The sequence below is a fragment of the Lepus europaeus genome, chromosome 5 (assembly GCF_033115175.1).
Source record: "Lepus europaeus isolate LE1 chromosome 5, mLepTim1.pri, whole genome shotgun sequence".
Lineage (NCBI taxonomy): Eukaryota > Metazoa > Chordata > Mammalia > Lagomorpha > Leporidae > Lepus > Lepus europaeus.
Genome location: NC_084831.1, coordinates 14,989,857 through 14,998,957, shown reverse-complemented (window position 1 = coordinate 14,998,957; position 9,101 = coordinate 14,989,857).

The following is a 9,101-nucleotide window of genomic DNA, read 5'->3' as shown; positions in this document are numbered from 1 at the left end:
CTGTTGGCCAGGTGAGGAGTCCCTCAGAGCCACCGCGTGACAAGGAGGACACGGCAGAGCCGGGTTCTGAACTCAACCAGCTCTCAGGTAGCTGCGTGGGAAAATGTGAGAGGCTGCTAGGAAACCCGTGTGCACACACGTGTGTGTGTGTGTGCGATCATGTATGTACGCACACATACACATACGTGCACTCAGATGTACTCGTGGGATGAGGGTGTGGCTACTGCCCAGCACTTTACAAAGCAGGGAGACATATTTTTCTTGCTGGATGTATACCCCAACCCCGGGCCTGCACACACCTGTCCCCAGCAGACCCCTCCCCCCAGTGAACATGAGAAGAAGCTCCCCTCATCCCCTCCTCCTGCCTTCTTTGTTAGCAATGAATCACCCCCCACACACACACTCAACACGTGCCGCACCACCAAGCAGGAGTGGAAGCCCAGTCCTGGCCCTGTAGGAGGTGGAAACAGATGCCATTTGGACACCACCAGAAGCTGAGTAGCTGCTGGGGTGGGCGCTGTGGCACGGCAGGTCCAACCACTGCCTGGGACGCTGGCGTCCCAGAGCCAACCGACAGTCCCAGTCCCGGCTGCTCTGCTTCTAACCCAGCTCCCTGCTGATGGCCTGGGACAGCAGCGGAGGATGGCCCAAGTGCTTGTGCCCCTGCACCCACGTGGGAGATTCAGATGGAGTTACTGGATCCTGGCTTCAGCCTGGTCTAGCCTCGGCTGTTTTGGCCATTTGGGGAATGAAACAGCAGGTGAAAGATCTCTCTCTCTCTCTAAGTCTGCCTTTCAAATGAATAAATGAATCTTTAAAAAAGGCAGAGGAGGGGCCCGTGCTGTGGCACAGTGGGTAAAGCTGCCGCCTGCAGTGCCGGCATCCCATATGGTGCCAGTTCGAGTCCCAGCTGCTCCACTTCCGATCTAGCTCTCTGCTGTGGCCTGGGAAGCAGTGGAAGATGGCCCAAGTCCTTGGCCCCTGTACCCACATGGGAGACCTGGAAGAAGCTCCTGGCTCCTGGCTTCAAATCGGCTCAGCTCTGGCTGTTGCGGTCTTCTGGGGAGTGAACCAGTGGGTGGAAGACCTCTCTCTCTCTCTCTCTCTCTCTCTCTCTCTCTCTCTCTCTCTCTCTCTCTCTCCCTCTCTGCACCAAGGCCATTTTATTCACGAGACCCCCACTGGGCCACAGCAAGAGTGGTTGAGAAAAGCCGATTGGAATCCACAGGATGGTCATTCTGCCCAGCTGGTTATTAAAATCCTCCTCCCCGGGGCTCATCTGTGTTGAACACAGGCGCAGGACACAGTATCTTCACATTCATTGCCATGCAGGGAGGTCTGTCCACAAACTCCTCTCGACCTTGTCCCCCCTTCTCCAAAGCTGCGCTCTCCCAGTCCCTTACCCGTTGGTCACCGGTCGGGCACAGCCCACGGGCCGTTTCACACGCCACGCGGAATGCAGTCTGGGAGTCCCATCTGCTGGGAGGGCTTCCTTTTACCTCTGTCCTTTCAGGGATGTCCCAGCGAAGGGGGCGTGCAGCTGTAGATGTCCACGTGGCTTAGGACCCCCTGGACAGCAGGCGTGCGTTTTCTCTCCCTCAGTCAACAGGTTGCAGGGAGCTCTGCGGAAGCCTGTGTGTGCAAGCCCGGAGCGAGCAGGCAGTGTCACAGGAGGAAGGGACGGGGACCTCGGAGCCACGTCTCACGCCACTGACTTGTCCTTACGGCCTCTGCAAGGACAGTCTTAGTAAGCCACCTCGCTTTGAGAACGGGCGCAGCTGTGTGTGCCCAGCTTCACATCGTGAGGGGCCAATTTCCAGTTCAGGGAGACCTGGGGGACCCGGGATCGACCACCTAGCACTAGACTCAAAAGCAGAGTGGTGGGGCCGGCACTGTGGGGAGGCAGGTTAAGCCGCCGCCTGCCACGCTGGCATATGGGTGCCGGTTCGAGTCCCGGCTGCTCCACTTCTGATCCAGCTTCCTGCCAGTGTGCCTGGGAAGGCAGTGGAAGGTGCGCCCCCAACATGGGAGGCCCAGATGGAGCCCAGCTGCTGCAGTCATTTGGAGAGTGAACCAATGGATGGAAGATACCATTGTACAGCTGGCTTTCAACTCTTTTTTATTTTCTTTTCTAATTATATTTATTTTGAAAGTTAGAATTACAAAGAGAAAGAGGGAGACAGAGAGATCTTCCACCGCTGATTCCACTGCCAGATTGCCGCGACAGCCAGCACTGGGCCAGGCCGAAGCCAGGAGCCAGGAGCTTCAGCTGGGTCTCTTCCATGGGTGCAGGGGCCCAGTCAGGCCATCTTCCGCTGTTTTCCCCAGGCCATTAGCGGGGAGCTGGATCAGAAGTGGAGCAGCTGGGACTCAGACAGGTGCTGCCAGGCAGGATGGTGGAGTCCCAAGTGGCAGCGCCGGCCCCTGGCTTTCTGCTCTTGTGTTATCTCAGGCTTACGGTGGGGCTGGGTTGCTGGGGGAGATTTCCTGCGTGTTCAGCTCTGCACCTGTCACTAGATGGCCGTCGCCTGTGACGTGCTGCTTGAAGCCTGCTGGTTGCAGCCTCGCGGCTGCCCTGGTCCAACCTCAACCTTGGGCAAACTAGGAATCCCTTGGGTCTTGATGGGGTGCTCCTCGGTGAGCCCGCTCCTCCTTCCCACGCCAGTGGGGCTTTGGCTCAGCCCATGTGGGCCAGCTTGCTGACCCCTCCCCCATGGTAGGAGCCTCGAAATGCTCATGGTGGGTGTGGGACTCCCTCCTCCATCCCACACAGTGGAGATGATCCCGCAAGTGGAGCACACCCTCCCCGCATCTGTCACTCCCAGGGGTCTCACATGTTCACGCTCACAGCCATAATATCAGGTTCAACCTGAATTCCTTTTTTTTTTTTAAGATTTATTTTATTTATTTGAAAGACAGAGTTACAAAGAGAGGTAGAGACAGAGAGAGGTCCTCCATCCACTGGTTCACTCCCCAGTTGGCCGCAATGGCCAGAGCTGAGCCAATTTGAAGCCAGGAGCCAGGAGCCTCCTCTGGGTCTCCCATGTGTGTGCAGGGGCCTAAGGACTTGGCCCATCTTCTACTGCTATCCCAGGCCATAGCAGAGAGCTGGATTGGAAAAGGAGCAGCTGGGACTAGAACCGGCACCCATATGCGATGCCGGCGCTTCAGGCCAGGGCTTTAACTTGCTGCGCCACAGCACCAGCCCCCAACCTGAATTCCTTACATGTTTGGCACTTGGTCACTGCATAAGAAATAGCTGTTGCATATTTTGTGTGCAACATTTAATTTTTTAATCTGCTCTTTTAAAAAAAAAAGACAAATATAATCACTTCTCGGCCTTTTGGCTAAGATCAGGTGTAAAAAAAAAAAAGACATTATTTATTTGAAAGTCACAGTTACAGAGAGAGAGAGGGAGAGACAGAGAGAGGTCTTCCATTTGCTGTTTCAATTCCCAAATGACTGCAATGGCCAGGGCTGGGCTGGACAAAGTCAGAAGCCAGGAGCTTCTTCTAGGTCTTTCACATGGGTGCAGGGGCCGAAGCACTTGGGCCATCTTCCACTGCCTTCCCAGGAGCATTAGCAGGGAGCTGGATCAGAAGTGGAGCAGCTGGGATATGAACCGGTGTCCATATGGGATGCCGGCACTGTGGACAGTTGGCTTAAACTGCTATGTCACGGGGTTGGCGCTGTGGCACAGTGGGTTAAAGCCCTGGCCTGAAGAGCCGGCATCCCATATGGGCGCTGGTTCATGTCCTGGCTGCTCCTCTTCTGATCCAGCTCTCTGCTATGGCCTGGGATAGCAGTAGAAGATGGGCCAAGTCCTTAGGCCCCTGCACACACATGGGAGACCCAGAGGAGGCTCCTGGCTCCTGGCTCCTGGCTTCAAATCGGCTCAGCTCTGGCCATTGCGGCCAACTGGGGAGTGAACCAGTGGATGGAGGACCTCTCTCTCTGTGTAACTCTGTCTTCAAATAAATAAAATCAATCTTAAAAAAAAAAAAAATAACTGCTATGTCACAACACCAGTCCCTTCAACTGCTCGCTCGCTCTCTCTCTGCCTCTGCCTCATCTTCTCTGTAACTCTGCTTTTCAAATAAATAAATACGTCTTTAAAATCAACACAAAAACCAAAATAGAATTTAGGGGCCGGCATTGTGGCATAGCAGGTAAAGCCACCACCTGTGATGCCAGCACCCCATATGGGTACTGGTTCATGTCCCAGCTGCTCCACTTCCTATCCAGCTTCCTGATAATGGCCTGGGAAAGTATCAGAAGATGGCCCAAGTGTTTAGGCCCCTGCACACACATGGGAGACCCAGTTGGGGCTCCTGGCTCCTGGCTTCGGTCTGGCCCAGCCCCGGCCATTGTGGTCACCTGAGGAATGAATCAGCAGATGGAAGACCCATTCTCTCTCTCCTCTCTCTCTCTCTCTCTTCTTCCCTCTCTTTGTAACTCTTTCAAAATAAGTAAATAAATAAATCTTAAAAAAAAAATGAAACATAGGGATTGGAGTTGTGGTTTAGTAGGTTAAGGATCTGCCTACAGCACCAGCATCCCATATGGGTGCCAGTTTGAGTCCCAGCTTCTCCACTTCCAATCCAACTCCCTGCTGATGGCCAGGGAAAGCAGTGGAGGATGGCCCAAGTGCTTTGGCCCCTGCATCTGCGTGGGAGACCTAGAGGAAGCTCCTTGCTCCTGGATTCGGATTGGCCCAGCTCTGTCCATTGGGGCCATTTGGGGAGTGAACCAGTGGATGGAAGATTTCTCTCTTTCTCTCTCTGTCTCTGCCTCTCTGTGACTCTGTCCCTATTTTTTTGGACAGGCAGAGTGGACAGTGAGAGAGAGGGACAGAGAGAAAGGTCTTCCTTTGCCGTTGGTTCACCCTCCAATGGCCGCTGCAGCTGGCGCGCTGCGGCCGGTGCACCGCGCTGATCCGATGGCAGGAGCCAGGTGCCTATCCTGGTTTCCCATGGGGTGCAGGGCTCAAGCACTTGGGCCATCCTCCACTGCACTCCCTGGCCACAGCAGAGAGCTGGCCTGGAAGAGGGGCAGCTGGGACAGAACTGGCGCCCCGACCGGGACTAGAACCCGGTGTGCCGGCGCCCGAAGGCGGAGGATTAGCCTAGTGAGCCGTGGCGCCGGCCAAATATATCTTTTAAAAATGAAAAATAAAAACAATTTATAGAGTATGTCCTAGAAAAATAATGCTTAATATATATTGGGATTATTTTCTTTGTTTTATTAATTTCTTTACTCATTCATTCCACAAGCATTGAGAACTTACTATCTGCTAGGAATTGCGCGAGGTGCTCCCACCCAAGTGGGAGACCCGGAAGAAATTCCTGGCTCCTTGCTTTGGTCTGGTCCAGCTCCCACCAGCGTGGCCATTTGGGGAGTGAACTAGCAGATAGATGATCTCTCTCTCTGTCTTCATCTTTGCAATGTTGCCTTTCAAATAAGATAAATCAATATTTAAACAAACAGACAAACATGGCAGTCACTGGAAGTCACTGCAAGTCCAAAGAGCACTCTGGATGCTGGGGATGTCAGAGTGGACCTCTCAGGAGACCTGGGAGCCAGGTGTGGCCAGGGAGCTTGCTGGGTGTGCCAGGCAAAGGCAACACTCGTGCAAAGGCTGACTCAGAGAGAAGCCCAGACGGACACAAGGCCGGTGAGGCTAGGACCTGGGGAGAGACGGCGAGCGAGGGAGGGAGGCACCCGGTGGGCCGTGAGGAGGCCAGGGGTGCAGTGGGAGAGGATCCACAGTAGTGTCATGATCTGCTTCGGGTTCCAAAAAAGCTGTTCTGGGGGCAGTGCAGAGAATGGATTGGAGGAAGGCTGGGGTGGAAGCGGGGAGGCCAGGCAGGAAGTACAGGAAGCAGAATCCTCCACCTGGGCCCCCGGTATTAAATTCCTTCCAGAGCTGCACGGCCAACTCCAGACCTGGCTCTTAGACAGGTGAGCTCTTTCCCGCGTCAGTTTTAAGACATGACCACCAGAGGGCGCAAAAGACCAAAGAGATGCTTGGGAATGCACTCCCAGCGCTGAGTTCTGAGACGAGGCTAGCCAGCGGGGACCGCCCGCCCTCGCCGGGACTGAGCAGTCAGCCTTCATCCTCTTGCAAGAGGGCAGTGAGGAAACTGAAGGAATCCCGCTCTGGCTCCCTGAGAGAGGGGGTCTGAGTCCCCTCCCCCGCAGCTTCCTGCTTGGGCACAGTCCTGGCACCTAAGAGCCCCCAGTGTCTGCGGGAATCCAACCGGCTACATCCCTGGTCCTCATTCCGGGATAGGCCGTGGCATGCAGGGGTGCAGAACGTGGTGTCGGGGCGACCTGAGTGTACCTCCCACTCCCACGCCAAGTAGCTCTGTGACCTTGGTCAGAGCCCCATCTCTGCCGAGTGGGCATTCTGACGCCGCCCTGGCACGCTTGCAGATTCCAAACGAGACGGCACCTGCATGTTCTTAGCATGGCTGCTGGCGTGCAATAATTGCTCAATACACATTTATTTTTCAGATGGAAATTTAACTTGCACTTATTGAGTTCATGAATTTTCAGGACTGGAGATCTGCTAGTGATTCTTCTTGTGACATCCCACTAGATCCTTTCCCTTTTCTTTCTTTAAAAAAAAAAAATTTTTTTTTTTATTCTGGGGCCAGCGCTGTGGAGCAGCAGGTTAAGCCATCGCCTGCCGTACTGGCATCCCATACGGGCGCCAGTTCGAATCCCGGCTGCTCCACTTCCGATCCAGCTCCCTGCTATTACTGTGCCTGGGAAAGCAGTGGAAGTTGGCTCCCCCATGTGGGAGACCTGGAAGAAGCTCCTGGCTCCTGGCTTGAGACTGGCCCAGCTCCGGCTGTCACAGCCATCTGGGGAGTGATCCAGCGATGGAAGAGCTCCCTGTCTCTCTGCCTCTGCTTCTCTCTCTCTCTCTCTCTCTCTCTCTCTCTCTCTCTCTCTGTCACTCCTCTTTCACGTAAAATAAATAAATATTTTTTTTTAAAAAAAGGTGTATTTTATTTGAAAGGCAGGGTGACAGAGAAGGAGAGTCAGAGATACACACACACACACACACGAGAGAGAGAGAGACAGAGAGAGAGAGAGAGAGAGCGCGAGCTCTTTCATCTGCTGGTTAACTCCCCAAATGGCTGCAATGGCCCTGGCTGAAGCCAGGAGCCTTGTTGCTGCTCCATCTGGGTCTCTCACATGGGTGGCAGGGGTCCAAGTACTTGGACCATCTCCTGCCTCCTTTCCAGGCACATTAGCAGGGAGCTGGACTGGAAGTAGAGCGGCCAGGACTCCAGCAGGCACTCCCGTGTGGACGCTTTGTAACCAGCAGCAGCTTCAGCATCCGTGCCACGACGCTGACCCCGCCTCCCTTTTCTGAGCCTCAGCGTGTCCAGCCGAGAACTGGGGTGGGAGCAGACTGGGAGCCCCTCCAGCCAGACCAGGCTGTTTCTCTTCCTCCCCATTTATCCATCACCCATTCATTCCTCCAACGACTGATTATGTCCCGAATGTCTCCTATACTCCAGGTGCAGGAAACAAAGCAGACCCACATCAAAATAGCTGTCTGTCACGGGGAGCTGGCTCGCTCCGAAGCCTTTGTCTTCTCCTCCTGCAGCCAAGCCTTGCAGGTTATTTTGTGTTTGGAACAGGAGACGACTGTGCCAAGAGTTTATTTCCGTGCATCTCTGTGTGGCTGTATACACACTCAGGCGCGCGCGCACACACACACATTTATATATAACATTTGCAGCAGCGTTGTCATGGGAACCATTTTTTTGTGTCTCTGGGCATGAGGGATGCCTGTGACTGGAGGAGCATTTATGGAATACCCCCTGCATGCACTTTTGTGTGGCGAGAAATCCTGCCCTGAGCGCCGTGGTCGGCTCTTTTGATCATCGCTTGTCAGATCTGAGTGACCCCGCCTAAGGGAACTGACTGTCGGGGCAGTGACGGGCAGGGCGGAACCCTCTGGGACATTTGCAAACCTGGTGGCATGCATAGGTCAGCGTGGGCCTTTTGCCTTCTCAAACCTTTGATCTGGGACTGTTGGAGGGTTTAGGGAAGACTTGGGCGAGATGACAGAAGGCAACCGGGGAATGGTATCTTCAGAAAGGGCAGCAGCCGCGTTTGAACTTAGTGAGCCGTGCCGGAGCAGGGGTGGGGGGAGGCAGAGCGAGCGAGCGGGGCAGGAATCTGCTCTCCGAGGCCCATCCCCAGGGCTTCGCCTGCGTGATCGCCGCGAATCCTCTCGTCAGCTCTGGGAGACAGACATGTTGTTGTTAGTGGGAAACCATGGAGGAAAAGGAGCCCGGGGGGGGGGGGGCAGAGATTCAAGCCCAGGCTCGGCCTGACGCCAGGGCCTGGGCTGTGCCCCTTGTCCGAGTGTGCTTTCTTTTCCTTTTTCTCCTAAAGATTTATTTATTTGAGAAGCAGAGTTTGGGGGAGAGAGAGAGAGAGAGGTCTTCCATCCACTGGTTCACTTCCCAGATGGTCTAATGGCCAGAGCTGGGCTGATCTGAAGCCAGGAGCCAGGAGCTTCTTCTGGGTCTCTCAGGTGGGTGCAGGGGCCCAGGCACGTGGATCATCTTCCACTGCTTTACCAGATGCCTTAGCAGGGAGCTGGATTGGAAGTGGAGCAGCCAGGACTCGAACTGGTGCCGCGGGCAGCTCACGGGGTTGGTTCACAGCACCAGCGCCCGGCTCTGCTTTCTGTTGCTTCCCTGAATGCCACAGCCTGGGGCATCTCTAGGAAGAGAAGTCCACGTCTCACAGTTCTGGAGGCTGCCAAGTCCAAGGGCACGGCACGGGGTCGAGGGCCTCATGCTGCATCCTCCCATGGTGCAGGGTGCCCCACGGTGGGACAGAGCAGACTGCCAGCTTCCTCTTCTTAGAAAGCCGCTCATGACTCCCAGGGGCCCCGCAGCCCGACCTCCTCGAACCCTAATACTTTTCCTAAGTTCCCGCCTCCAAATACCATTCGCATCTGCCTTTGGGGGCTCAGTTTCCCACACGTGAGATTTGGGGGCACACATTCACAACATGGCGCCCACTGGACCACTTCCTGCAGCCAGATGCCCCTCGCTTCCCAGACC